The sequence below is a fragment of the Vulpes lagopus genome, chromosome 17, assembly GCF_018345385.1.
Source record: "Vulpes lagopus strain Blue_001 chromosome 17, ASM1834538v1, whole genome shotgun sequence".
Lineage (NCBI taxonomy): Eukaryota > Metazoa > Chordata > Mammalia > Carnivora > Canidae > Vulpes > Vulpes lagopus.
The window spans coordinates 2203527-2230933 of record NC_054840.1 but is presented as its reverse complement, the minus strand read 5'-3'; the positions used below and the strand labels follow the sequence as shown (position 1 = coordinate 2230933).

The following is a 27407-nucleotide window of genomic DNA, read 5'->3' as shown; positions in this document are numbered from 1 at the left end:
ATTTTGCTGTTTAGAATTTTTACACTTCGTCAGCCTTTTTTCATCAATCATGAACAAATATAACCTCTCTTTATCCATCCATTCATTTATTCAATAAATAGTCATTGAGAATGACTATATATCAGGCAATCCTAGGCAGTTGGCAACATGGCGGTAAATAAGACATAAAAGGTCTTGGTGTATCAGGAAGGAGAGGGCCGGAGCACCATACCCTGACCCCACACTTCCAGACCCATCTGAGTATCCACTTCCAGTTTCTAAACTGAATTGGCAGTGAATGGAGCCTGATTTGCCTGAGGGGACTTATTAGAGATGGACCACTGGATTCCTTATGTTGATTAACTGGAGGCTTTCCTGCCCTACCTATGAGAATCCCCCACCATAGATTTCTCCTCGTGACAGGGTGAATTACCCAGACTACAAAAGTGAGTTGACTCCGTTTTTGCCCTAAATTCTCACACTGAAGAAGCCCCCTGAAGCTCAGTTGAGATTTAATATCTGAGGAGGAAAGGCCTCCCAATGGGGCATCTATATCTCCAACGTGATTCCTGAATCAGATGCACATCAAGAAAACTTCAGGAAGGGGACCAAGTCCTAGCTGTGAATTATGTGGATTTCCAAGATATTGAGCAGAGCAAGGCTGATGAGATCCTGAAGGCAGCCTGTGAAAGTGGCATGAGTGGCTGTTTCTCTCCCTACAGTTACCATTGCCCAAGAGAGAAGACTGTGCGCTATCAAGTTGCAGCCCAGAGCCCTTCACACAGAACCAAGCCGGCTAGACCTCAGGAAAGTCTCTTGGGAAACTCTACTCTCGACCTCAGTCTGGCAAATTGGACTGCGGAGGGTAGGGACACAGTGAGGCCTTGCACGGAGCCAGCTAGCCAACTGCACTACCCAAACTGTACTGTACTTTTTGTTCCCTATTTTTCTAGGTGAGTTTCATTCCCTAAAGGAGTAAGGATGTTGATACCTAGGTATAGCCTGTGGAGAACACTGCTAGAAAAGGCAACTGACATTTACTAAATACCATGTGCTAGACAATTACATACACATCATATCATTTCCATTAGAGTGTAGAAATCAATAGAAAAAAGAATCTTAGGTGCCTTCCAACTCATCTACTTATCATCTCATCCCAACCTTGTACTTCCCATTTCATGCACTCTGGACTCCACACATTCCCTGGCGCTATTGCCCCTGTCTCTCTAGTCATCTCTCCAGAATTGTAAAAGGCAATACTGAGGTTAAAAAAAAAAGACATAAAAGATCTTTACCCTCATAAACTTTATATTCAAATAATATGTACAAGTGAAAATGGATAACCCAGTAGTCTTTGATAACAATCACACTTGATACGTGTGATTATTGAGCAGGAATTAGTGTTATGAATGAGATAAATGGTCTCACATAAACTACACATTTGATGGCATAATGGAAAAAGAACTCACTAAAGAGATAACATGGGTTTGAGACCTGCAATGTAAGACGAAACCTTCTTCTATAAACAGTTGGAAAGAATTGCTGGAAAGTGTTCAAGTTAAAAATAGTAGCAAATGTTACGTTTTGAAGACAGAACTGAGCTTAGTTATTCTAGAAACCCCCTGAAAAACAGTGTGGCTAAAATATAACAAGGGGGAAAACTGGGTAGAAATCATGTCAACCGGAGATTGATAGGACAGGATAAGAAGTCTGGATTTTTCTTCTTGCAATGGGAAGCCATCAGAGATCACGTACTTTCCATCTTCCAAAGAGCCTTCTGGCTCTTACATAGAGTCAAAAGGTGATAAATGTGCAATTAGAAGGAACAGACTTGTTAGAAAGTTATTGAAGTCATATAGATCCAAGATGGTCAATTCTGATAAGAATAGTAGAGGAATTGAAGTATAAATTTTGCCAGTAGGCAAATTTTGCTGTTTGGTAGGATGTGTGAGATCATGAGTAATAGGAAGGAATCATGATGACTTCTAGGTTTTTGCCTGAACAAGTAGTTGGATGGAAGTTGGCAGAGGCTGGGTAGGATTAGGTTACAGACCCAGGAATGAAGAGTTCTAGGTCAGATGTATTTTTGATATATCGATTATCCATTCAAATGGCATTTTCAAATATGTAGCTGAATACATGCAGTCCGAAAATCAGAGAAAGTATCCAGAAATATATTTAAAGCCATGAGATTGTGGGAAAGATCAAATGCCCCCTGGAAATACAGAGCTTTAGAAGAGAAGGAGGATAAACTCTGGGCAGGTTAACATCTCAGAGGATTGTGATAAGATGTTAATAAGAGATAATGTTCACAAAAGTATCGATGACATAACATATGCTTAATAATTTTGGTTTATCTTTACAGATTCTCAGCGCATGAAAGACACAGTGAGATATAAAAATAAAATAAAGTAAAATAGAATAAAATATGTGTAAGAAGTGGGAAAGGAATTGGTCTTCAATGGCAGCAAATATCTGTTAAATATGAAGTTAAATACTCATATTCGCTAATGGGAATGTATCGGGGTAATATCATAATCCCATCTTGTGTATCAGTAGACAGATTCATAGAAGTTTCCTACTTGCTAGTAACTGACAGAATTAAAGTTCACACCCAATATTTCAAAGTTCATTCCTTTGGAATCCGAGGCTGCAAGTCACTGAAGATCTTAACAGCCCACTGGAGAGGTCAACATGTACAAAAAAGTTAAGATTTTAAGATTGTACATGATTAACGACATTAGGAATGAGGTAGTACGTTACGTAAGGAGTCTGGCTTTATAGCCAGGCCCGAGTAGATTTGATAGTAAGTTTGCTATTTGATAGCTTTGTGATATTAGGCAAATCATACACTCTTCCTAAATCTCAGATGATTCTCTTTATGCGTAAAATAATATGTACTTAGAAAATTCGTTTTGAGATGAAAAATAGGTGTGAGCACTTGGCAAAGAACACATATGCGATAAATATTAGTTTCCCTTGTTTTGCAACCAAGAGTAGTAGTGCTAATTAAATCCTCTAGCTTTCTGTGTGCAGTGGGCAGGGGCAATTAAACTCAATAATGTTTAATATGATCTTACTTTTCCAAAATGGGTTGGAGAGATTTAATAGCCGGTTTTGCATAAAGTGAAAAATTAGAATTTCAGGTGAAGAACTGTGTTTTAATCTATTGGAATGATGATTCTTTTCAGAAGACAGACCTGGTATCCTTCTTTTTCTTTTCTGAAATGAATTGGAAGAGATACACTAAACAACCTAAAGGCTTTTAAGCCTCAAATTGTCTTCTCAGTCATTTTTAATATTCATTAACCTAAAATATCCTTTAAGAAATATTATGCAAAATAGATATTTGCTTTTCAACTAGATTGTTTATAATAATGATTAAAATCAAATATAAATTATTGAAATTAATATGTGATCATTTTAATATGCAATGAAATTAATAATTAATCTTAGATATCAAATATTAAAATATTATATATGCCTGTTGATGGAATGTATGTATATGTTACATTTTGCATGAAATTATCCAGACACTAAGTCTGTGTTTGATCAATAGCGGATTGTATTATTAAGTAAAACTATATAATGGAAGACTATTAAGCTAAAGGGTGCTGTTTTAGTTTATTAGTTCATTTGTCATCACTTAGTTAGCTTTGCTTTTTTTTTAAATTAAAACCTAGTGTCAACTCATAATGAAGTATATTCATAAAATTTTAAAGTTGAATTTTATTTGTAATTGTGTCATTTAAAAAAAACTGAGATCTACCTTGTTTTTACAGGTACATTTTGAATCAGTTGGGAGAAAAATCATTAATTCAGAACAGGAAGGCCGAGTACTATGCTATATCACAGAGATACAAATATGAGTAAACCTGTCCAAGAAACTAACTCTCAAACTGGTGATGCCACAAGTGAAAATTATTCCCACATTTTATACTCAGAAGAGGTGTAGGATGGGGAGAGGGTTATTACAAGGGCCTGGCCTGTTGGTAATTAGGTGTAGGTGGGCTACGGAGTTAGTCAAATGGTTGAGGGAGGAGCAGCACGCAATCTGCCATGGTAAATTATCCAGGGCCCATCTTCATTTTTTCCCCTTTCTATCTAAATACAACTATAAGATCCAGTTTTGATCCTGCAGAAGAACAAAGGAATTACACTAGGCTTTAAATTTTACTTAGTCTTTTCTCATGTACTACAAAAGTTCACATTTTATCACATTTCTGAGAGTTTGTTTCATTTCCTTCTGAGATTGTATTATATAATGTGCCTTTGTGATTTTTGGGGGGGTGTGTGTACATAATGGGGGAGAAGGCAGTTACTGTATGTTATAAACTAAAAACGAGGGCACTTGCACTTTCCCCTTTCTGCCTCCATATGATTTTGAGGAGGGCAATGGAAGAAAAGAAAAAAAAAATGTTGAATCTCATGGTTACAGTTGATAATAGTTGAAGGTAGGAGAAGAAGCATAGTTTGAGTGGATGACCCAGCAAGTAGAATGAAAAACCCCTATTTGGCCCTTCATTTTGTGCTGGAGCTCTATTTCTAATTCCTAAAAATCAGAGATTTTAGTGCAAATTAATAACCACCACTACAACTACAATAAAGCTTTTAGCAACTCCAGTCATCTGTACTGCTTTATTTTTTAAGAAATACTATGTATACTTTTTAGAGTTAGTAATATTATTTAGAATTATATATGTGCCTATTATATATGTGTACATAAATATGTACTTTGTTACATTAAAAATATGTCTAAATATTACTATGTCACATATACCATATATACACACCTTATGTGTCTATATTATGTGCAATCTATATTTTATATATAAATATGTAATATATATCACTAAGAAAAATAAAGCAAGTAAATAAAAAATGAGCTCTTTTATATTTTTGAATTATCATCATTATCAAAGCCTATTAGTAAAACAAAAGATGAATTACTAGAATTTAAGAGTAGAGATCATTTGAAGGAGTCCTTAATTCCTTCAGCCTTTACAGTTCTTATTATATTTATAGCCTTTGGGGTGAACTATCAGGTCCTCAGTAGATAATCATTTAATATTTGATGGCTATTTTGATTGAGATGTCCATGTAAGAAAAAAGCAGTAAATAAGAATTATTTTTTCTATATTCCTAGAAGGATAGGAAGAATCACAAAGGCTTTATGTCACTTGAACCTAAAAATCATTCTAGCAGACCTATGAAACTATTTGCGGCTGTTATATTTGGTTTCTTGACCATTTACCCAGACCTTATCTTCAAAACTAGTTTCCTCTGTTAACTCCAAGAAAACAGCTTTTGATAATAAAACTCACTTGGCAAATTACTTACAACAGGTGTGTGCATTCTCTATCTTTCCCTTTTAATTATTTAGCCATTTCTGGCATGGTTGACTGTTCCTTTGGGGGAAATTACCGATAATGCTTCCTACCTGCAAAGGCATATTCCTCTGTCACTCATTCATTTATTTCTGAGTTGGCACAAATTAAAAGTGTATTTTGCAAGAAAAACTCAATTATGGAAACTCCTGGTAGATCTGCTATCAAGTAAGTATGAAGCAAATATATAATAAAACTATTTAAGAATATTGGTGATGACATAAACATATCTAAAATCTTGGAGAAAACAGGATTTTTTAAAAATTAGAACTAAAAATGAAATATTTTCATCTTAATGGACTTAGTCACCAAAAGATTTAAATAAGACATAGAATTATTGTATTATTCTCTTGACTGAGCACTTAAGAAATCTGCTACACAATGTTTGGTCTCTGAAACAATATATTTTTAGTGTATATTATGCTATAGCCCAGCATTGTTTTTTCATTCTGTTCTCTTATTTCAGTCTAGAAAGTTGTTCGGATATTGAACAGAGATCATTTGCATATTTCTCCTTAGAATCTTCTCCATGTGCTAACAATTCTCCAAAAATTTTTTTGTTTGTTTTTGTTTTGTTTCTTTTATTCTCCAAAATTTAAATGAAATTTTTCCCTTGACTTGGGAATTTTCTGTGAGCAAGCCGCCTCTGACTAATGGTTCTTACAGCTCCCCCTAATCTCTTCATTCTAATTCTAATTGTCATTTCTATTATTGTCTCTTTCAGGTTAATTACTTTTTAAATGCCAAGGTCTTCAAATTTGACTCAAACCTTTCATCTACCACCATCTAGATAACCATAATCACGGTAATAGAAATCCTAACAATTTGTACAGAGCTTCCGCATTTATAAAGCGTTTCGACACACGTTGTCTTATTAGATCTTCAGAAAACTCTGGTCATAAAGGCAAATATTGTATCTCGTTGAGGGCCCAGGAGATGAACGGACCTGGGAATATTCTGCAAATAGCAAAAACCAGAATTCAGCCCAGGTCTTCCAAATCTCAGCACTCCTTGCTGGTTCACACTGCCTTTCGGTAACAAAAATTTCCATGTTGAGGTCTGTTCATTAACTTGATCTCACAGGTTATTTATTTATTTTTTTTAGAATCCATATGCTTCCTGGGCATTTTCTCCATTACTATTTTATTTAAAATATATGCTTTTTCTATGGGAGTGCACACCATTTTCAGAGACATTATAGAAACTCTGGGGGCTCTGGGAAGTGGGAAAAACTGCTTCTGAGACCCTAAATTGTTTCCTTCTGGGGACAGGGCCCTCTCTTTGCTGAGAACAATAGCTTTGGGCTTCATCCCTCACCCCCGGCACCCAACTCCTGAAATCCTCACCCTTACCTATTTTCTCTCTCCCCGTTCTTCCCTCAAGTATCCAGCCTTACTTTTTCCTAAGGCCTTCAAATATTATGACCCTCCCCTCACAGTATCTGTCTCTCACATGCACACGGACTCTATTAAGAAGCTTCACTCACAGAAACACGGATTTTCCTCTTTCCTCAGCTTCCTGGGCCAGTTTTTCTCTTCTTTGATCCATCCTCCTGGTATGTATTCTGCTTTCCCTCAGACTTTTTTGTGTGTCTCCAATCCCAATCCTCTCCTATAGAGAAATGGCTCTTTTAGGATGACTTTTTTCCAGCCAAATAAAATATATATATATTTCTGAATGAATATACTCAGTCCTCAAGGTTCTTGAACTCTCAGTTCCCTGTGAATCCACTGGCCACTTCCTCTTTTAAAAATAATTTAAGATTCCATTTCTTGTTTGTTACTGTTTTTACCATTCTCACATCCCTCTTGTCTTCAGTCTATTCTTTTTCTTCTGCCTTCAAATCTGTGTGTGACCTGCCTACTCTGTTTGACAGGAAAGTGTGGCATGAACCACGGGTCATCTTCACTTAGATGGCCTACCATCAACTAACCCAGTATGTCCAAATGGAGCACATCCTATTCAAAACTGAACTCCCTCATTTTCTTTTATTTATTTATTCTTTTAGGTTTTATTTATTTATTTGAGAGAGAGAGTGAGGGACAGCATGCAAGCAGTGGGGAGGGACAGAGGGAGAGGGAGAAGCAGATGCCCCACTGAGCAGAGGTCCTGATGCGGGCTCCGTCCCAAGACCCTGACATCAGACTGACAGGAGCCAAAGCCAGAAGCTTAACTGGTTGAGCCTCCCATGTGCCCTAAATTCCCTCATTTTTGGCACACGAATTCCTTCTCTGTCCTACAACACTTTTTTGTTTCAATAGCAGCATTGAGCAGCATCTTCTGGAATTCTAAAATAAGGAAAGAGCTAGTTTTGATGCTTTTCTCTCTCTTCTCCCTTCAGTTCCAAGTCCTACATCTATTGTCTCCCAAACTTCAGTTAAAGAGAGAGGCTTTGGACCGAGGGGCTTCAACAGCCATGGGACAGTGAGCTACTACGTAGCTTGGAGCTCTAATGGAGCAAAATCATGAAAGAACTGGAAAGAAACTAGAAATTATATATCATAAACACACACACACACACACACACACACACACACACCACTCTCTTCAGATCCAAACGTTTATTTTGCATGTCACCTCTTATCAATCTATGCCTAGATTTTTAGTGCTTTTAATTAAAAGGTAAATAACTAATGCAGAATAAGTGTTATTACTTTAAAAGGTATTTTACCATGTATTCTTATATTTGAACATTATACCCATAAGAAGGTCCTATTGTTACCATAACCCATTTTTCACAGAAGAGATTGTGGAGACTTGAAGTGCCTAATTTGTCATGATAAACTAAAATCCCAAAATTCAAAATTTTGTCTTATGTATCCTCTGCTATGCCAGCTCCTAGCTTATATATCTAAATTCATATAATCCACATTTCCTCTGGCAGATGAGGAAACTTATAAAAAAAAAATACTTGGATCATGGAATAGCAATGATAATGTAATATTTATCTTATAAAATTAAACTTCAGCTTGTGAAGGCCCTCCAAACACTTAACACTGTTTCAGCTACCCAACTTTATTTCTTTTTTCTGCCCTACATACCTTTGCTTCCAGACTGGTTTTCCCATCATCCCCCATATTCAAGACAAAATCTCCCTCGTACCTCTGTGTCTTCACCTATACAGTTCTTCTTTCTCAAATACCCTAGGTTCTTTCCTTCCTCCTTTAATCTTCATCATTTAAAACATACTACAAATTTCACCTTCTCTGTGAATTCACTTCCATATAAATATGTTCATCTATAACTATGGCTTTCTGCATGTGCGTATGTGTGTAACCATCTCTAAAATGGAGAAGCTAGTCACATGTTCAGATTTTTATCCCTGGTTTTTATAGGAAGCACTGCATAGGCATAGACATTGAATTCTATACATAATCTGTTACTTTAAGGAGAGAATAAACTTCTATAAAATGGGAATTATCATGGAAAATGTATATATTATTGTGAATATGAATGTTTCCTTGTAGAGAATTCTTATTTTTTTTCTTTTTTTTTAAATTTTTTTTTATTTAATTATGATAGTCACAGAGAGAGAGAGAGGCAGAGACATAGGCAGAGGGAGAAGCAGGCTCCATGCACCGGGAGCCTGATGTGGGATTCGATCCTGGGTCTCCAGGATCGTGCCCTGGGCCAAAGGCAGGCGCCAAACCGCTGCGCCACCCAGGGATCCCGAATTCTTATTTTTTTATCATTTTTTTTTCTCCTTAACATCTTATATATCCAGCTATATTGTTAGTTCTGTGAAGAGACTGTAATATGCATTTTTGATTCCCTATAATTCTGAGATCGCTGTTGAGCTGATAATACACTTGAGGCTAAAAACAATGCAGAAGGGTTTTTCTAAGAAGCAGACCATAAATTCCAAAGGATAAAAGCCACCACATCCTGTATTGATCTTGTATGTTTTACTGCTAACATGTTCAAGAAAAGAGGTCAGTTAAACCAGTGGCCTGGAAAAGTGTAAAAATATTTGCACTCAATAAAATCACAGCTTTGTGTTTTGTTCTCCAATATATTTGTGTATTTGTAAGCAAGTTATCACATGCCCACCTGTTTCTTTCATCAAAGAACTTTAGGTGAATCTTCTTATCTCTTTTTTGATAGTTTTCATAAGTTAAAAGAAAAGAGATAAATCTAAGCAGATTCTCACTGGTTACTTAACAGGCCAAACGCTGACCATATCTATGAACGCTCAGCTATGATTCTCCTAGGAAGTGTCCTGGGATCAAACAGATGAAGCAGAGTCATCTGTCATCTTGGAAAAGATCCCACACCAGACAGACAGGTAGCATTTAGCTCTAATCACTGATTGAGCCATTTATAGAGGATTTACACACGGCAAAGGAAATGCAATCTGACTTAACAGCTTGGCCTATGTATTTAGAGGATCCCGCAAAGAAGACTCTGACATACATAAGGACATGTTGATGTTAAAAATATTTCACACCATAATATAGAAAAATATCAGTTAGGTAAGAGGTAAGAGATATCCAATGACTTTCAACAGGAGTAGAACTTTCATGGGAAAGCCAAGGCAAAAACAGGCCAACTAACCAAATGCCTACTATCCTTTTAGGTTACCTGAGTTTAAAATATTTTAAAAGGATTCAATGCTGAAATGTGAGGCTCTATCAACAACAAGTAGTTACAAAGAAGAGAAAGACAAAAACACAGATCATAGTGATAAACATAATTCTCAAAATCTGAACACTTTCTGTCTTATTTATAAACATAGCCGCAAAATATACCAAAGAAAAAAATTCCCCATAAAATATATTGATTTAAGACTGTGGGGGAAGGGAATATTTATATTTATATATGCCATATATTTATAATATGCCATCTTTCTCATTAAAAGGAAATGAAATGAATTTTATTATTTTCAGAGCCACTAAATGAAATAAAAGTTTTATTATTGGCCTTGCTGGGGAGCATAAAATAAGAGACAGTTTAATTTATGCCCTCATTCCTAGAGATTCAGGAAGCAGTAAACAGAGCACAGAGACCACATATCTGTACTGTAAAACCTTTATCTAAGGAAAAAAATAATTAAAACTCCCCAATAATTTCACTTTATTCAACATTTTTAGAAAGGAATAGTTTAAAGCAAATTTCTCATTTATAGAATGTAAGAAATGGAAACACTTTAGAAACCATCAAATCTAATCCTTTGGTTTTTATGAAGAATTAGAGTCAGAAATTTTACTAAGGTAAATTAAATACTAAAACCCAGAAATTACGTATCCTCGGACCACAGATGATAGAAGAAGATGATGGTAATGTAAGTCTATGAATACTAATACAAATCAGCTCGTAATCATGCCTCAACACAGACAATCGATTCATTGTCTAAGACACAAAAAACACAAACATCCTAATCCTGACTAATCTGAGTGACTGTTGCTTCTTTACCTATTATATCTTTAGCCTCAATTTATTCCTCCTACTTTTAAGATAATATATATTAAATACTTAATCATAAAATTGCCTCCACTTTCTGACAGCATCCAATCTAAAGTAAACTGCCTCCTGAATCTTCTGCAAAGTTGCCTAGTTCAAATCCTATAAATCCTTCCTAATAGTCTCTTAGTGAGACGCTTTCTCATTGTGTGCTTTCTCCCTTCTTCTAAGAAGTAATGAAACTAATTTACTCAAATACAGGAGTGTTCCTAATGGTCTTTGGAGAGGACAAGGATAGTAAAAAAGCAAGTAGAAACAACAACAAAAAAAACCCTCAAACATTTGAGATTGAGATTTGAGATTCTAGGGGAAGGGAATGAAGGTAATTATTTATAATATGCCATCTATTGAAAGGAAAGAAAATGAATTTTATTTTATAAAATGAAATTTATTTGCATTTAGGATGATGTATATTGGAATATTCCTTTTAAGAACAAATAAGTTTTATTTATTTATTTTAGAGAGAGAGCCTGCACAGCAGGGGGAGGGGCAGAGGGAGAGGGAGAGAGAGAGAGAGAAAGAGAGAGAAGCAGACTCCTCACTGGGTGCTGAGGAGCAAGTGGTTGAGCTCAGTCTCCTGATCTTGAGATCATGCTCTGAGCCAAAATAAGAGTCAGAGCCGTATGCTTAACCAACGGAGCCACCCAGAACCACCTATTGGAATATATCTTAAAGGTAGTTCTGTTAGAATTGAATATATTAAACAATTTTGCTTATATAAAATCATCAATGCTAGCATCAGAGTCAAATTTTCTTACATTTAATTAAACTAGTAAAGACTACTGGTGTACAAACACCTTCTTGTCTACCCAAATTATTAAATGTTATTCTCTGACTTTCATATTCACTCGTTTCTTAGGGAAAAAAGAAATTAATTCTTGCACTTCTACTTCCAGGTAAGATCAACTAACAAGAACTTGAACTATTCCTTTCATTTGCAACAACTAGGGGGTAGGGGGAAGGACAAAATACACAAAACAATGGCTCAGAAAATATTGAGCATCACACACCAAACAACAGTGACCCCTGAGAGATGGAAAGTGACCCCTATGATTACCTCCACTTTCTACCTGGAGAAGGATATAAGCCACAGAGCTGGGAGGGGGAAACCAACCAGAGCCTCGTGGTCTTCCTGAGTTGAATAGTAAGAAATGGGCTTCCAGAGAAGGCATGGTGGCGAGGGTTTACGTGACAAAATCCCATGCAGTAGAGAGCTGCATAGAGAGAGAACTCTAGAGATCTGCAGAAGGCCCCTTCCCGAATTCAATTCACTGCTGAGTATCAGGGACCAGAGGAAGAATAAATGTGAGGCCAGATAATAGCTGTTTCCAAACACAGAGTGGAAACCTTACAACCCAGGAGGCATCCGTTAGGGTAGCAATTGACATACTTTGTCTTAAAGGGCCAGGCTCTGTAGGTCAGGTGGACTTTATTATAATTACTCCTTTTTGCCATTGTTGTAGAAAAACAGCCAGAGAAAACAGATAAACAAATAGGCGTGGTTGTGTTTCAATAAACTTTATTAACAGAAACAGACCCTAGCCCTCAAGCTGTAATTTGCCAATCCAGAGTTAGAGTACTAATAAGAATCCTGCCTGAGTATTAGGAAAAAATTGAAAGGACTAAATGTTGCTCTGGTCACACTTACAAAGCAGAAGATCAAGACCCAAAAGGATCAAACTGATTCTAATGATCAAAACTGCACCCCAGGATGAAGCTAAGAATATTTTTATAAATCTAAAAATACCCAGCACACACAAAAAATGCACCATTTCTTTCATTAGATCTGAAATTGTCGTGTCGGGTATGCAATGAGGCAGGGAAACATGGCCCATAATAAGGAAAAACTTAGTTAATTGAAACTGACTCAGAATTGATACAGATGATAAAATTTTGGGAAAAAATGAACAGAATATTTGGTGAACTATGGGAAAAACTTGAGTAGCAAAATATACTATGTAATTAAAGTCCCAAAAGAGAAACAGAAAAATACGTCTGCAGATATAATGACTAAAATTTTCCCCATTTTGTTAAAAATTTTATATCCAGAGATCCCCAAAAAAACACAACGAAAGTCAAAAATGAAAAAAAAAAGAAGAAAACTATAGACAGGCATATAAGAATCAAATTGCTTTAAACTGATTATAAAGAGAAAAAATGTAAAAGCAGCCAGAAGGGGAAGGCATATTACACACAGAAGAACAGAGTAAAGAAGGCACCAGATCGCTTCTCAAATGAATGCAACTTACAAGAGAGCAACATCATTTAATTAGTGGAAGAAACAACAACCTTCTTCTCCCAAAAGATGAGAATGATGAATTTTTAACATAGAATTTTGTTACCCAGCAAAACAAAATCTGTCAAAAATGAAGACAAAGAGGATTTGGGGGACATTCAGATGCTAAAAGAATTCATCACCGGCAGGCGTAAGAAATTATAAAGATAGTGCTTTAAGCAGAAAGAAAATAGTACCATATGGGAACCTGGATCTAAACCAAAACATGGGGAATATTAAAACTAGTTATTTTATGGGTATATAAAAACATTATTATTCATGTCTCCTTCAGTATGATCAGTTGTTTAAAGACAAAAATGAAAACAACGTGTTTGGCGTTTATCACATACATGGAAGTAAAATGTGTGACAATAATACTAAAGCAGGTGGGCATAGGGACAAGCGCGCTGTGGAAAGTCCCTACATTCTATATGATGCCACAGCATATCTCCTGAAGGCAGTAGGCTTTGATACGTGACAGGTCTAAGCCATAAACTCATCCCCATCAATCGCCCTGAGGATGCAGAAAACCGGGATCACTTATACCATGGTCGTGGGAAGGTAAATGGTCCAGCCGCTCTAAACAAGTTTGGCAGTTTCTTAAAAATCTAAACAGAGACTTCTGATTTCCAGTTCCTCACATAAGGAGCTTGGCAGTCATCACTCCATACTAACAAATAAAAAGCTGAACATACTGAAAAGTTAACAACTCTTCTTGCGTCTGTAAGAAAAGACATGACACAAAACTGCTGCCCCATGATTAGAGACACAGACAGGTGACTACAGGGAGTCATGGCTTACCAGAGCAGAGACCCACAAGGGGCGGTGGCCACGGGAACCAGCGCTGGGTAGAGAGACCTAAGTGACTGATGAATTTTTGGAGGCTCAATAAGGACAATTCTGACAGTTAAAACAGTCCAGAGGGACTGAGTCATAGGTGGTCCTCACATTATTGTGGGAATTACTCCAGGAGCTTGACCACTATATATATATATATATGAAAAAAAACCCTCATACTTCTGGCAGAGGGAAGGAAAAAGGATCCATTTTTGAAATATGTCAGAACACTCTGTTCTTAACAAGCCTTGCATGCAGAAACACTAGTTAAACGCAGCCTCACTTGTTAGGGTATTATCATGACCTGCAAAAAGGGAAATAGCCAATTCCTGGCCAGTGTAGACACCTGACCCATTTAAGAGAGGGAGAAAAATTGAGAAACTGTGTGAGAAATTGAAACCTATGGTGGCACTATAGAATGCTTTCCCTCCCTAAACAACTCACCACACTCCTAATGGCCTATTAATAGTAGTTTGTGTGTTTGTTTTGCCTGATATATCATGCCCAGCTATCAAAAAGAAAAGAAAAAAGTAAGGTAAAATCAAAGAAAAAAGGAGAAGGAATGGAGGAGACAGGGCAAGCATCTAAACCAGACATAGGGACGCCTGGGTGGCTCAGTGGTTGAGCACTTGCCTTTGGCCCTAGGCATGATCCTGGAGTCCCGGCATCGAGTCCCACATCGGGCTCCCTGTGTGGATCTTGCTTCTCTCTCTGCCTACATCTCTGCCTCTCTTTCTCTCTGTCTCTCATGAATAAATAAATAAAATCTTAAAAAAAAATAAACCAGACATAACAGGAATGTTGGAATCATCAAACTAGGGATTTAAAACAACCATGAATAATATGCTAAAGGCTCTGATGGATAAAGTTGACAGCACAAAAGAACAGATGGCAATGTAAGCAGACAGATGAAAAACCTAGGAAAGAATAAAAAACAAATGGTAGAGAATATTAAAAAAAAACTATAATAGAAATGAAGAATGCTTTGGTGGCTTTATTAGTAGACTGGACACAGCTGAGAAAATAATTATGAACTTGAGGACATACAAATAGAAACTTCAAAAACTGAAAAGCAAAGAGAAAAAAAAACTGAAGAAAATAACAATACCCAACTACTTTTGTTGCCACTATACTTGGCTTGCAAGAAATATTAGTGTCTTAGAGAGAAAAAGAATATAGATAAGAAAGTCAGATAAACCTAAAGAAAGGAAGATTATTGAAGAAGGAATAAGTAAAAATAACATAAAAATATTTATTTATTTTTCTTGTTCTTAAAGGATCTGATAATAGTTGTTCAACTAATAATAGCAAAAATTTGATTATTTATAAGCCTATGGATGCTTATATGTAAATGAAATAAATGTCAGCAATGAGACAGGAACAAAAGGGATGAATTAGAATTACTTTGTTTAAAAAGGTCAATGAAGAAATCTCAAGAGAAATTAATATTTTAAACAAAAATAAAAACACAACTTATCAAAATTTGTAGGATGTAGTGAAAATGGTAGTTAAAAGGAAATGTAAGGCATTGAATACATATATTAAAAAAGATATAAAATCAATAATCTAAGTTTCCACCAAAGAAAAGTAGAAAAAGAAAAACAAATATAAATTAAGCAGAAGAAAAGAAAAAAAGAATTAATGCAGAAATCAAATAAATTCAAAACAGGAAATCAATGGAGAAAAATGAATAAAACCAAAAATTGGTTCTTTGAAAGGATTAATAAAAGTTATAAGTCTCTAGTCAGTCTAAGAAGAAGGTGGAGGAGGCAGAGGAAGAGGAGGAGGACAAAAAATAAAAGAGAGACAACACACAAATTACTAATGTTAGAAATGAAAGGAAGAGGAGCAAATCACCATAGTTCATATGGATATTAAGATAAAAAAGGAATCCTGTGAACAATTCTACACCCACAAATTTGATAAATCTATTTGAAATGGACCAATTCCTTGAAAGATACAATTTTCTAAAACACATGGAAAAGTAAACATTCCAAATAAGCCTATGTCTATTAAAGAAATTCAGTCAATAATTAATAACCTTCCAGAGCTTCAAGCCCAGAATTCACTTTGCAAATTCTACCAAACATTTAAGAAAGAAATTATACCAGTTTTCTACAATCTTTTTTTCAGAGAATGGAAGCAAAGGAAAATTTTCCTAACTCATTCTATGAGGCCATAAGTACCCTTATATCAAACCCAGATGAAGTCATTATAAGAGAAAGAAATTCTGACCAACTCTCATGAACATAGATGCAAATAATTTCAGCAAAATATTAGCAAAATTAAAATATAAGTGTAAAACAAATTACATATCAAGACCAAGTGGGATTTATCCCAGGTATGCAAGGTTGCTTCAATACTCAAAAATTAATTAAAGTAATCCATTATAATGGGATAAAAAAGAAAAAAAAAATCACATGATGCCCATATCAAGAGATGCAGAAAAAAATGTTGATAACATCAAACATTCATTAATGTTAAAACCTCTGTGTAAATTAGGAATAGAAGAGCACTTCCCAAACTTGATAAAAAACTATGCAAAAGAACAACTGTTAACATCATACGTAATGTTAAGAAACTTGAAGCTTTTGAATTAAGATCACGAACAAAGCATACAGTACTGAAGGTATTAGCTAATACAATAGGATAAGAAAATGAGGCAAAAAGTGTATGGATTGAGAAGGAAGAAATAAAATTGTCTTTGTTCACAGATGACATAATCATCTTTGTAGAAAATCCTAAAGAATTGACGAAAAAAAAAAAAATCTTCTTGGAGCTAATAAGCAATTAGACCTAGGTTGGAAGGTATAGGTTAATACACAAAAGTAAATTCCCTTCCTATATACCAATAAAGAATAAGTGAAATTTGATATTAAAGACACAATGCCATTTACACAAGTATACCCTCCAGTGAAATACTTATGTATAAATCTAGTACTATATAATCTAACAATATAATAAAATATGTAAAAATTTGACAGAAATCATAAAACTCTGATTAATAAAATCAATAATTAAAAAATGAAGGGATAATTCCATGTTTGTGATTCAGAAGACTCAAAATTGTCAAGATGTCAGTTCTTCCCAACTTAATCTATAGTTTCAATGCAATCCCAATTAAAATGTCAGCAAGTTATTGGCTGGATATTGACAAATTGATTTTAAAATTTATGTAGATTGGCAAAACACTCAAAATAGCAAATAAAACATTGAAAGAGAACACAAAGTTGTAAGACTGGCACTAGATGACTTCAAGACTAAATGTAAGACTACAATGATCGAGATAGTGTAGTATGTTCAAAATAATAGACAATTAGGTCAACAGAACAGATAGAGAGCCCTAAAAAAGACCCCCACAAATACAGTCAACTGATCTTTGACAAAGGACCAAAGATAATACAATGAAGCAAAGATGGTCTTTTCAACAAATGGTGCTGGAACATCTGAATATCCATATACAAAAAAATAAAATAAAAAATCTAAATGCAGACCTTACAGCTTTCACAAAAATTATCTCAATTTGGACTATAGATCTAAATGTAAATGCAAACTTTAAAATGACTAGAAGATAGAAGATAGCACAGGAAAAAATCTAGATGACCTTGGTGTAGTGAAACTTTCCTAGATACACCACCAAAGACATGATCTATGAAAGAAATAATTGATAAGATAAACTTACTCAAAAGAATGAGAAAATAGGATATAGACCTGGAGAAGTTGTTTGCAAAGAATGCATCTGATAGAGGAGCTATCCAAAATAAACAAAGGACGCTTAAAATAACATTAAGGGGGGGTGCCTGGGTGGCTCCTTGGTTAAGCATCTGCCTTTAGCTCAGGTCATGATCATGGGGTCTTTGGATGGAGCCTCGTGTTGGGCTCCCTGCTCAGTTGGGAGTCTGCTTCTCCATCTCCCTCTCCCCTTGCTTGTGCTCTCTCTCTCTTTCTGTCTATCTGTCTCTTCCTTAAACAAATAAAAATAAAATCTTTTTTTAAAAAAAAGAACAATAAAAGACCTAATTTAAAAATCTCAGTAATTCTTTTATTTCAAAAATTAAAAAGCTGATTTCTAAATTTGTATGGAAATGAAAGGATCCAGAACAGCCAAAATAAAAATATAAAAACAAAAGGAGAAATGTGTGACTTTAAGTCCTATTATAAAGTTGCTGTAAATATTAAATGTGATATTGGTGCAGATATTGACATGTTTATCAGAGATAATAAGGTCCAGAAGCAGATATGCATATCTATGGTCAATTGGCTTTAAGTAAAGAGGCCTAGCAAATTATTGATGACAATCTATATGAAACACCCAGCACTGAGTTTGTCACCTACCTGGTAGGTGCTATTGCTATTGTAATTCTATAATAATTAGCATCATTACAGTACTTGATAGTATAGGCTTGTGCTCTGGATCCAGGAGCCTATATTTGAATCCCGAATCCCCTCCTCACTAGTTATATGACCTGGTTATAATAATCTTAATTTCTCCTTGCCTCGGTTTTCTCATCAGCTGAGAGTAACCGTAGTAGTAAACATTTCAGACCATTGTGTTTAATACTAAATAAATTAGCACAAAAAAACAAATACAAAGTGCTTAGAAAAAAATCCTGGGTCATAGTATGCACTCAATAACTATTGGATATTATTAGTAATATCTTTTGTTTCATAGAAATCCACGCATGATACCACAAGTCTTTACGTTGCCTGAAGGAACAGAGCACACATTCATAATGGATTGGGCAAAATAGACACACACAAAGTAAGGAAATCAGTTATATTTTTAAAACTAATAGAGTTAGTAATTTCTTAATAATAAAATCTTTGTGGGTATTGACACAATAGCAATAGCTTTTAAATAAATAAATTGTGAATTCAAAGTAAATATAAAACATGAAATGCCTTTCAGATTCTTTTCATCCCTACATAGATAGATCTAAATGTACTAATTAAAGTGCATCTTGATTTTTTCTTATAACTAAGCTATTCACAATTCATCTATAACCCAGAGTAATTGAAACAGAGTATTTACATAAATGAAATTGTGCCTCTCAACTTTACAAGCCACCAATTAATTAATGCTAGAGGCAAGATTACTGCTCTTGCTGCTCTGAAGAACTGAACATTATTTATGCCTATTTAAAAATCATGTTATGAGCAAAAGGTGAAGTAGACATACAGTATTGTCTATCAATTATAGCAAACATGGAATTAGGACACAATTGCTTTTTATTAAAGTAAAACACTTCATTTTCAGTTAAGACATAGCTAGTGGGTTTGATTTGGGTCTAAAGATGATATGAATGGTCTTAAATCACAAAATACACAATTATATTCCTTGAGGAAAGGTACAAATATATGTGTTCATTTTTCTTATTCATTTCTACATTTTGTAAGTGGTATCATTCATTTATCCTCATTTTTAGTCCATCTATTATTTCCATCTTACCTGATGATATTTCTTTTCCTGATTTACTTTTGGTATTTATTTTCAACCCTTTCAATACTCTATATAACATTGATTTATCTTCTTATGAGTAAGAAAGACAAATTCCCTCATTAAACAAATGGCTTCCCAGGCAGGTGGCATGTCCCACATAACCATCTCATCTGTTCCTTATAAAGATTCTGGAACCAATAGGCATTGAGTAACAATAGAATCCCCTAAAAAATGCTTGAATACAAGGTTAGAGGAGACAGGGTCACTTTCCCACTGGGAATCCTGCAAAGAAGCAAGCTTGAAGGAATTCCCTTCACTTAGGGAACATAGAGGAGAAATGGAGGTTCAGGTGCCAGGAGTCTGAAACAAGCCTGGAAGCAGCCCTGATTCCCAGCCTAACATTCCCTGCCCCTGAGATGGTCATAAAATACAAACGAGTGAGAAAAAGACTGAGAGTTTTGTGTCTTTGGCAAGGGGACAGGGCAACAGAAGGCATTTGGAGCATATGGTCAGAGACCAGGGGAGGAAGGCAGGACAAGGAGACCATTGTGGAGGGATGACAATGCAATGGCCAAAACGGATTTATACACGTTAGTGGATACCAATGTGGAGCGATTGTGGGACATACCCTTTTATCTAACTCACTCGAAACCATAATGCTCCCTAATTCCTCTCCTTCCCCACCCCCACTTCACCACTCTTGCTTGGGTAAATCCTATGGAGAAGGAAAGAATGTGAGAGTGACTATAATATTGCACTGACTTAGTTTAAGTCAAAAATCAACATTGTCCTTTTATTTATTAAGTTGTTTGTTGCCATTATTTTAAATGTCAGCTCAAAATAGAGCTGATGTAGGATTAGAGAAACATAATTATTTGTATCCCTGAGTTTATTGCCAGAAAACCTAACCTTACTACATGGCTCTTCTGATATGGAGCCATGTTTGAATCTCAATTACCTTAATAATTGGATGGCCTTAGGATTCCTGTGTCATTCAGGGCTCGGCTCAATGTCATCTCAAAGTCTCCCCTTTATTTCTCCATAATGATAGCTTCCTTGTCCCCATGAACTACTTCTCGTTTAATTTTTTCTTCAGAGCATTTACTACTATCTGACTCTACAGATTTCTTTGTGTGTTGTTGGTCTCCCCAAAGAAACAGACTCCAAGATGACATGGACTTTGTGTTGCTCACTGTGGTATTTAAGAGCAAGTACCTCGTACCGAAAAGTCCTTCAAAAGTATGTAAAGTCAAAATACATAGTGAATAGTATAGTAGAGTGAATTAATGTGATTATTCTCTTCTCTTGTTTCTCTTATTCTTGTGTCCCAGTTAAACCTGAGAAGGTTGTGGGTTGTGTCTCCACAATCCCGAAGGAAAGACTTGACTAAATTATGACATCCGGCAGGAGAAACAGTCTTGTGTTTTTGATCCTAAATTCATAGAAGTGAAGAAAAGAGCTCAAAGAGAAGAGATTAGAAAAAATATTTTTTCTATTTTATAATTTTAACTAAACTTGGCCCTGCACACAAGTCTATTTGATGGTTTTTTTCATTGATCAATACACTTTTTTGTTTTTTTCTTAGAAAATGGAGGAATAGGAGTCTCAACTATTCTTCAGGGTTACTCACAGTGGAATTTATTTTTACATCTCACAAGAAGAAGTCTATGTTAATTATAGTTTTTCAATATGGCACATCACCATCATCCCTGGTTTGCCCAGGTGCTTCTCTTGTCTGTCTGTCATCATTGTTCTGCATTCTACTCTCCCATTACACACTCTCAATCTTCACAATTGTGAAGTGTTTAATATAGATTGTTTCTAAAATACGTGGATGCTTTTTAATTAACTTACATGATTCTTTATATGTGTAAAGCTCTCTTCCTTTTTCATTCAGCTGTATAATATTAAGATCCAGACATGTTATCATGTGCACATCTTTGTCACTTCCAGATACATTCATTTGTTTTGTGACTACCACATCTTGCTCATCTCTTTTCTGTAAACAATTATTTACATGATTAAAACAAATGACAGACCAGAACGGGTCCTACTTAAACACCTAATGCATCTTTATGAAATGAAATGCAGCCTTTTAAGCAAGTCTCAAACAATTGTGTTTATTTTAAGTTCTTTGGCTAAATTTGGTTTAAGACACTTTTCAATCACCTCAAATACTTAGTCTTCTATCTTAAGTAAGAAAGGTGAGTATTTGTTTTTCATATTGACAAGAAAAATTCTTATCTTCATGTGCTTATGTGTACATGCACTCAAAAGGACAAAAGGATCCAGAGAGGCTTTCTCCTGCTGCGAAGGACAAAAACTCAAGATAGTCCTACTCTGACACAAAGTGCACTGCTTTGCCAATGTCTAAAATGTCACTTCGTGGACAGCCTGCTGGGCTCAGTTCATGGCCACGGTGCCAAGACTGCTAATAAAAAAGAATAAAGGTTAATGAAGGCATTGGGTTATTTATTATCTTGAATAAAATAGCCTTGGTTTTATCTGGATGGTTTGTTCAAGGCATAAGGTCTTGCCTTTGATTTTTAACATTGTATTATTCTTTTCTGCAGACTGTGAATCTTAATGCTTTTGATAGGATGCAGTCTTATCAGGTTAATTAGATATGAAATTATATTACAAAAATGAATGGAGATATGAGAGATGTTGATATATGTTGGCTGACATACGTGAAAAACAAAATCAGTCCTTCGGAGAACTCACCCTGCAATTCAGTAAGTGAGAAGCTTAAACATCTTTTGTCGCTCGTGAACAATTTACTTAAAATGAATCTGAAGCTCTAACTGTGGCATTATGACATATATGGGAACTGACCTTTTATAAGGGATATATGATGCTTTGGTTTAGTTGCATGTACTAGGTTTAGGCACTATAATTTCATTAAAAAGGAAACAAACTCTGTTATAAAACTCATCTTTCTATCATCTGACAGAATGTAACATACAAGAAGGGTGTCATGTTTCATAGCCAGTACCTCATCTTAAAGATTTCAAGTCATCTAGGAGTGAATACACATGCTACTCATCCTTCAGCTGGTAATTTCCGAATATCAAATATGCAAGATATACAAAGTGGTTTAGTTCTGAGCTCTAATCCAGAATAGGATTTGTTCATATTTAAAATATACACAGTTTAGGATATTATCTTTGCTGTGACAAAGCGTACAGCTGTGTATAATCATCTCTAACACCTTAGATTTTGTTCTCAAATAAGCACTAAATATGAGGTCGTCTTTAAAATGACTGCCAGCCATTCCTACATTTCCTACTCCATCCTGACGTAGAAAAGTAAACACAATTTGTGAAAAAAAAATTAACTTCTTTTCCATTTTTATTACTTGTTTTTTTCTCTTCAAAGCTTTTTTTTTTTGGCTTCCTGGGTTGATTAATATTGTAATAAGACTCACAAGCCAGGGCACCATTTCTTCCTGACTAAAACGGGAAGTATTTAATTATTGTCTAAAAGTAACTAGAGTTACTCAGACTACTCATTCAGCAAGTATTTCTTGGGTGGCTAATACGTGCCAGTCACTATTCTAATATTGGGGATATGGCCATTAAAAAAACAATTCTTCTGGAGCTCTTATTCTTTTAAACTATATCAGAAAAATACCAAAGATGGTCAGGAAAAATAATTTTTTAAAAACTGCATAGATAATCTATAGAATACTATGTGTGTATATGTGTGTGCATATATATATATATATTTGAAGTATATAAAATATATGAAATATATATATTCATATTTATATAAATATACAAATTTCAAATAAACATTTCATATATTTCACATATATATGAATATATATATTCCATATATGTGAAAAACCAATGATCAAAAATAATTTGGGGGGAAGGGAAGGAGGAAGGTCAAAGGAAGAGGTAGAGAGAGAATCTCAGCCTGATGTGGGACTCCATCTCATGACCCATGAGATCATGATCCGAGCAGAAATCAAGACTCAGGTGTTTAACTGACTGGGCCACTCAGGAGCCCCAATATATATATTTTTAACTTTTAAGTAAGATAAACTTAGTTTATAGTCTTTGGTAAAGAAAAATGTTTATTATTCTACTGGAAAATATCAGAAAATACAATCATTAGATCTGTTTAAAATATTCTGGTTCTCCTTCTGAGTAGAACTATACTTTCCAATATGCTTGAAATTACGAGTAACCATATTACTCTCTTGAGCTGATGAAAAGTGAATGGAAGCAACACATGAAAGCTTTAGTACTTCACTGTACTCACCATTTCACTGCGGCATTTGAAGTGGTGGCTTCCCCTCTAAAAATTCTCAGAATGAGGACTATCTGGAATAAATGTCCTAGCTGTGCCATTATAGATATGTATCTTAAGTGGAATTTTTTTAATTGTGCTTGGGGCACCTGGGTGGCTCCATAGATTGAGCATCAGACTTGTTCTTGGCTCAGATCGTGATCTCATGGGTTGTGGGATGAGCCTCTCATTGGTCTCTGTGCTCAGCAAGGAGTCTGCCTGAGGACTCTCTCCCTCCACTCCTCTCCCCACTTGCTCTATCTCTCTCTCCCTCAAATAAATAAATACAAATTTTTAAAAATTGTGCTTAATTTTAACTTAGTTTAGTGAGCTATAGCTAGCATACAGTAAAATGCACCCTATCAGGTGTACATTTGATGAGCTTTGATTAATGTTACCACGATCACAATTGAGGTATAGAACATTTCTGTTATTCCAGACAATGGAGTGATAAAATAAATCCAAATCACAAAACTAGATTGTCTTTGTTTCTGTGGGAAAAATTTCCTTTTTAATTAACACCTTGTCTCTGCAAAACTCAGAAAACAATTCTCTTAAATATTGCTTGCAGCAAAGTAGAGAGATACAAAATCTCTAAAGCAGAATTTGGAACTGTGCATCAAAATCCTTAAACTACAACCTTTACATAATTTCAGGTGACTGATATTTTTACATATGAAATTACATAACAGATCAAAATTAGATATAACCATATCAATTGAATAATTGTCTTGCATCCTTATGATGCAAGCATCTAATAACATGAAAAAACACAATAACCAATAACATGAGAAAAAGTTCCAAATTATTGTTGTGAGGGGAAAAAAATTATAAAACACTATATAGAGTAGGAGCTAATTATACAAAATATATGCATAGGATATTGTCTACCAAATTCTTATAATAGTTGACTTGTAAGAAAGGACTCAAAGAATCCTTTACAGCATTTGAAATATCATTAGCATTCAAGTATATGTCCAGACCAGCCAGTTCAGGGATCAGAGAATAATGAATTTTGCTCATCCTAATACGTATAATGTACTGAGAACATAATGCTGGCTTTTCCATATCTTGTTTTGTGACCATGGTCAAGTTAATAACTTCTCTAAGACTTCACTGACTCAGTTTGTTTTAAAGTGTTATTTAAACGTTACTAAAAGGAGTCGTAATAATAAGAATATTGATAGTAGTGAAGATAATACCCAACTCATGAGGTTAAATTAAATAAAATAGCATAATTTCTTGCATATTTTAGGTTGAGAGTAAACATTAGTATAAGACAGTCTTTCACACATAGCATTGATTGGGCTGACAACTTTGAGTGACTGATGATCTCCCAGGAAAAGGGTATATATGCCTCACAAAGAAAATATTGAATAGGTGACCTCATACTCTAGTGTGTGGCATTTCAGTACTGAGTTATGAGGAATGGTTGGGCAGAGCAAAAGACAGGGATCTTCATAAGATACCTTTACCATTCCTCCAGAAAAATAACATCAACCTAGACGACGAGACTTTTTAAAAGATTTTATGCATTTATTTTAGTGAGAGAGAAAGAGAGAGAGCACCAGTGAGCATGGGGAGGGACAGAGGAGGAGGAAGAGAGAGAGAGGGAGAGAGAATCTGAAACAGACTCTGCCCTCAGCACGGAGCCCAACTCAGGGTTCGATCTCATAATCCTGAGATCACGACCTGAGCTGAAACCAAGAGTGAGATGCTTAACCTACTGAGCCACTCAGATGCACCTAGATGACAAGATTTTAATTAAAACTGCAATTAAACTTTACATTTTGTTTTGGATCTTACTTTAGAAATGCTTTCCCACTCATTTTGGCTGGTGATGATCCCACATACAGAGATTTCTCTCTCCAAAACACACAAAGTGGCTAATCCAGATGCTGTTGCTGGTTAGAGAATGTGACGAGGTACAGAGTTCAGTACTGAACTTCATCTGCAAGTGCCAGAAAAGTCAGCATAACATCCAGAGGAGCCCGTCACAATGTTAAATTAGTTGCAATATAGGGATCTAGGTGAACAATATTTGCCTATTTTAACAATAATGTATATGCTGCACTAGCTTCTCCGTTAATGTGAGGGACGTACAACACACAGTAAGTACATTCTTGAATCCTAAACAAAATGAATAGCATACTCTCATTTTTCATACAACAGGCTCGATAGAAATAAAAACCAAAAAGAGAAATCACCTCAGTTCTCTGAAAGTCAAGAAGAAACCATCACAGAATCATATCATAAAGCTTGTTCTAATCAGGGCAGTAGTGTCTGGTTCACTCATTCTTTCATCAAATATTTATTAAGCTACTTTTGTGCCACATGTTATAGGCTCCAAGAAGACTGGAGAGAATTTTGCAGATTATTTCTGTTCTCATGGAGCTTATGCTGTCTTCTGGGCATAGGAGTATCGCTAGGGACACACCTAATAAGGAAATAAGCAAAGAAAATTTCTAATATGAAGATAGAGATAGTGCGTCTTTTCAGAGTGAATGGCGGGGTTGTTTTCATTCAATATAATACAGATCAAGCCACCTTGTAGAGCAAAGATCAGTAAGATTTGCCTTTCGTTATAAAAATGTTCTTCCCTGAAGCTTGAGATTACTGTGGGATAACAGACAGCATGTGTAAGTATTCCCTGGATTTCTTTTTATGGGGCTTTTAGTATAGTTGCTCACAGAACTGGTGTAAGTGCTGACACTCCGGTAATTGATATTCCTGGGAGTAATCAAACCCTTTAAGTCTCAGTCAAGAATCTCTTATCTTCTGCCAAAACCCATGAAACTGCAGAAGACTAACCTGTACAGCTATGAGTCAGGTAAAGTCTCAAAGCCACCACAGGTCTTGCTTGTGCCCTGATGAGTAGGTGAGTTTGAGGAAAGAGCATGGAGGTAACTTCTGAAAAATGGTGAGGAAGGAAGCACAGACTCAGGGAAAGTCAATGAGAAGGGCAGGGTCTAGATTGAAATCCTTATAGACCAGGTTGGGAGTTTGGTTCTGTTTTTGTAAAGAGCATCAACTGGAGGGTTTAAGTAAGACAGTGACATTATCCTATTTATACATCATATGCTTATTAAAGGTATAAACAAAAACTTACACTGTGAATCCGACTTCGATTTATGTCTAAGCCCTGCAATATAGCTGTTATGTGGTCTTGATTAAATGGTAATTTTTCTGAGTTTCCATTTTCTCCGATGTACAACAGAATCAGCAGATCAAAGCAATGAGATATACCTCACACCTGTTAGAATGTCTACTACTATCGGAGAAAGAAAACAGAAAATAAGTGTCGGCAAGGATGTGGAGAAAAGGGAACCCTCATGTACTGTTGGTGGGAATCTTGAAATCATGTAGCCACTATGGGAAATAGAATGGTGTTTCCTCAAAAAATTTAAAAAGTAAAATTACCATATGATCCAGAAATTCTAATTCTGGGTGTAAACCTAAAGAAACTAAAAACAGAAATTCAAAATGATATTTATATATCAGTGTTCATGGGAGCATTATTCACAGTAGGCAAAAAGGTGGAATAAGACCCACCCAGTGTTCATCAATAGATGAATGGATAAACAAAATGTGGTTAATACAAACAATGGAATGTTATTCAACCTTAAAAATGATGAAAATTCTGACATCAATATTTTTAAAGATTTTTTTTAAGATTTTTAATTATTTATTTGAGAGAGAGAGATTGGGAGCATGAGCAGAGAGAAAGGCCAAG

General features: G+C 35.3%; 1 pseudogene; it reads left to right on the top strand.

Moving 5' to 3' along the window:
• The first annotated feature begins 312 nt into the window (after positions 1–312).
• On the top strand, positions 313–13579 carry LOC121477604 (annotated as a pseudogene).
• The last annotated feature ends 13828 nt before the right edge of the window (positions 13580–27407 follow it).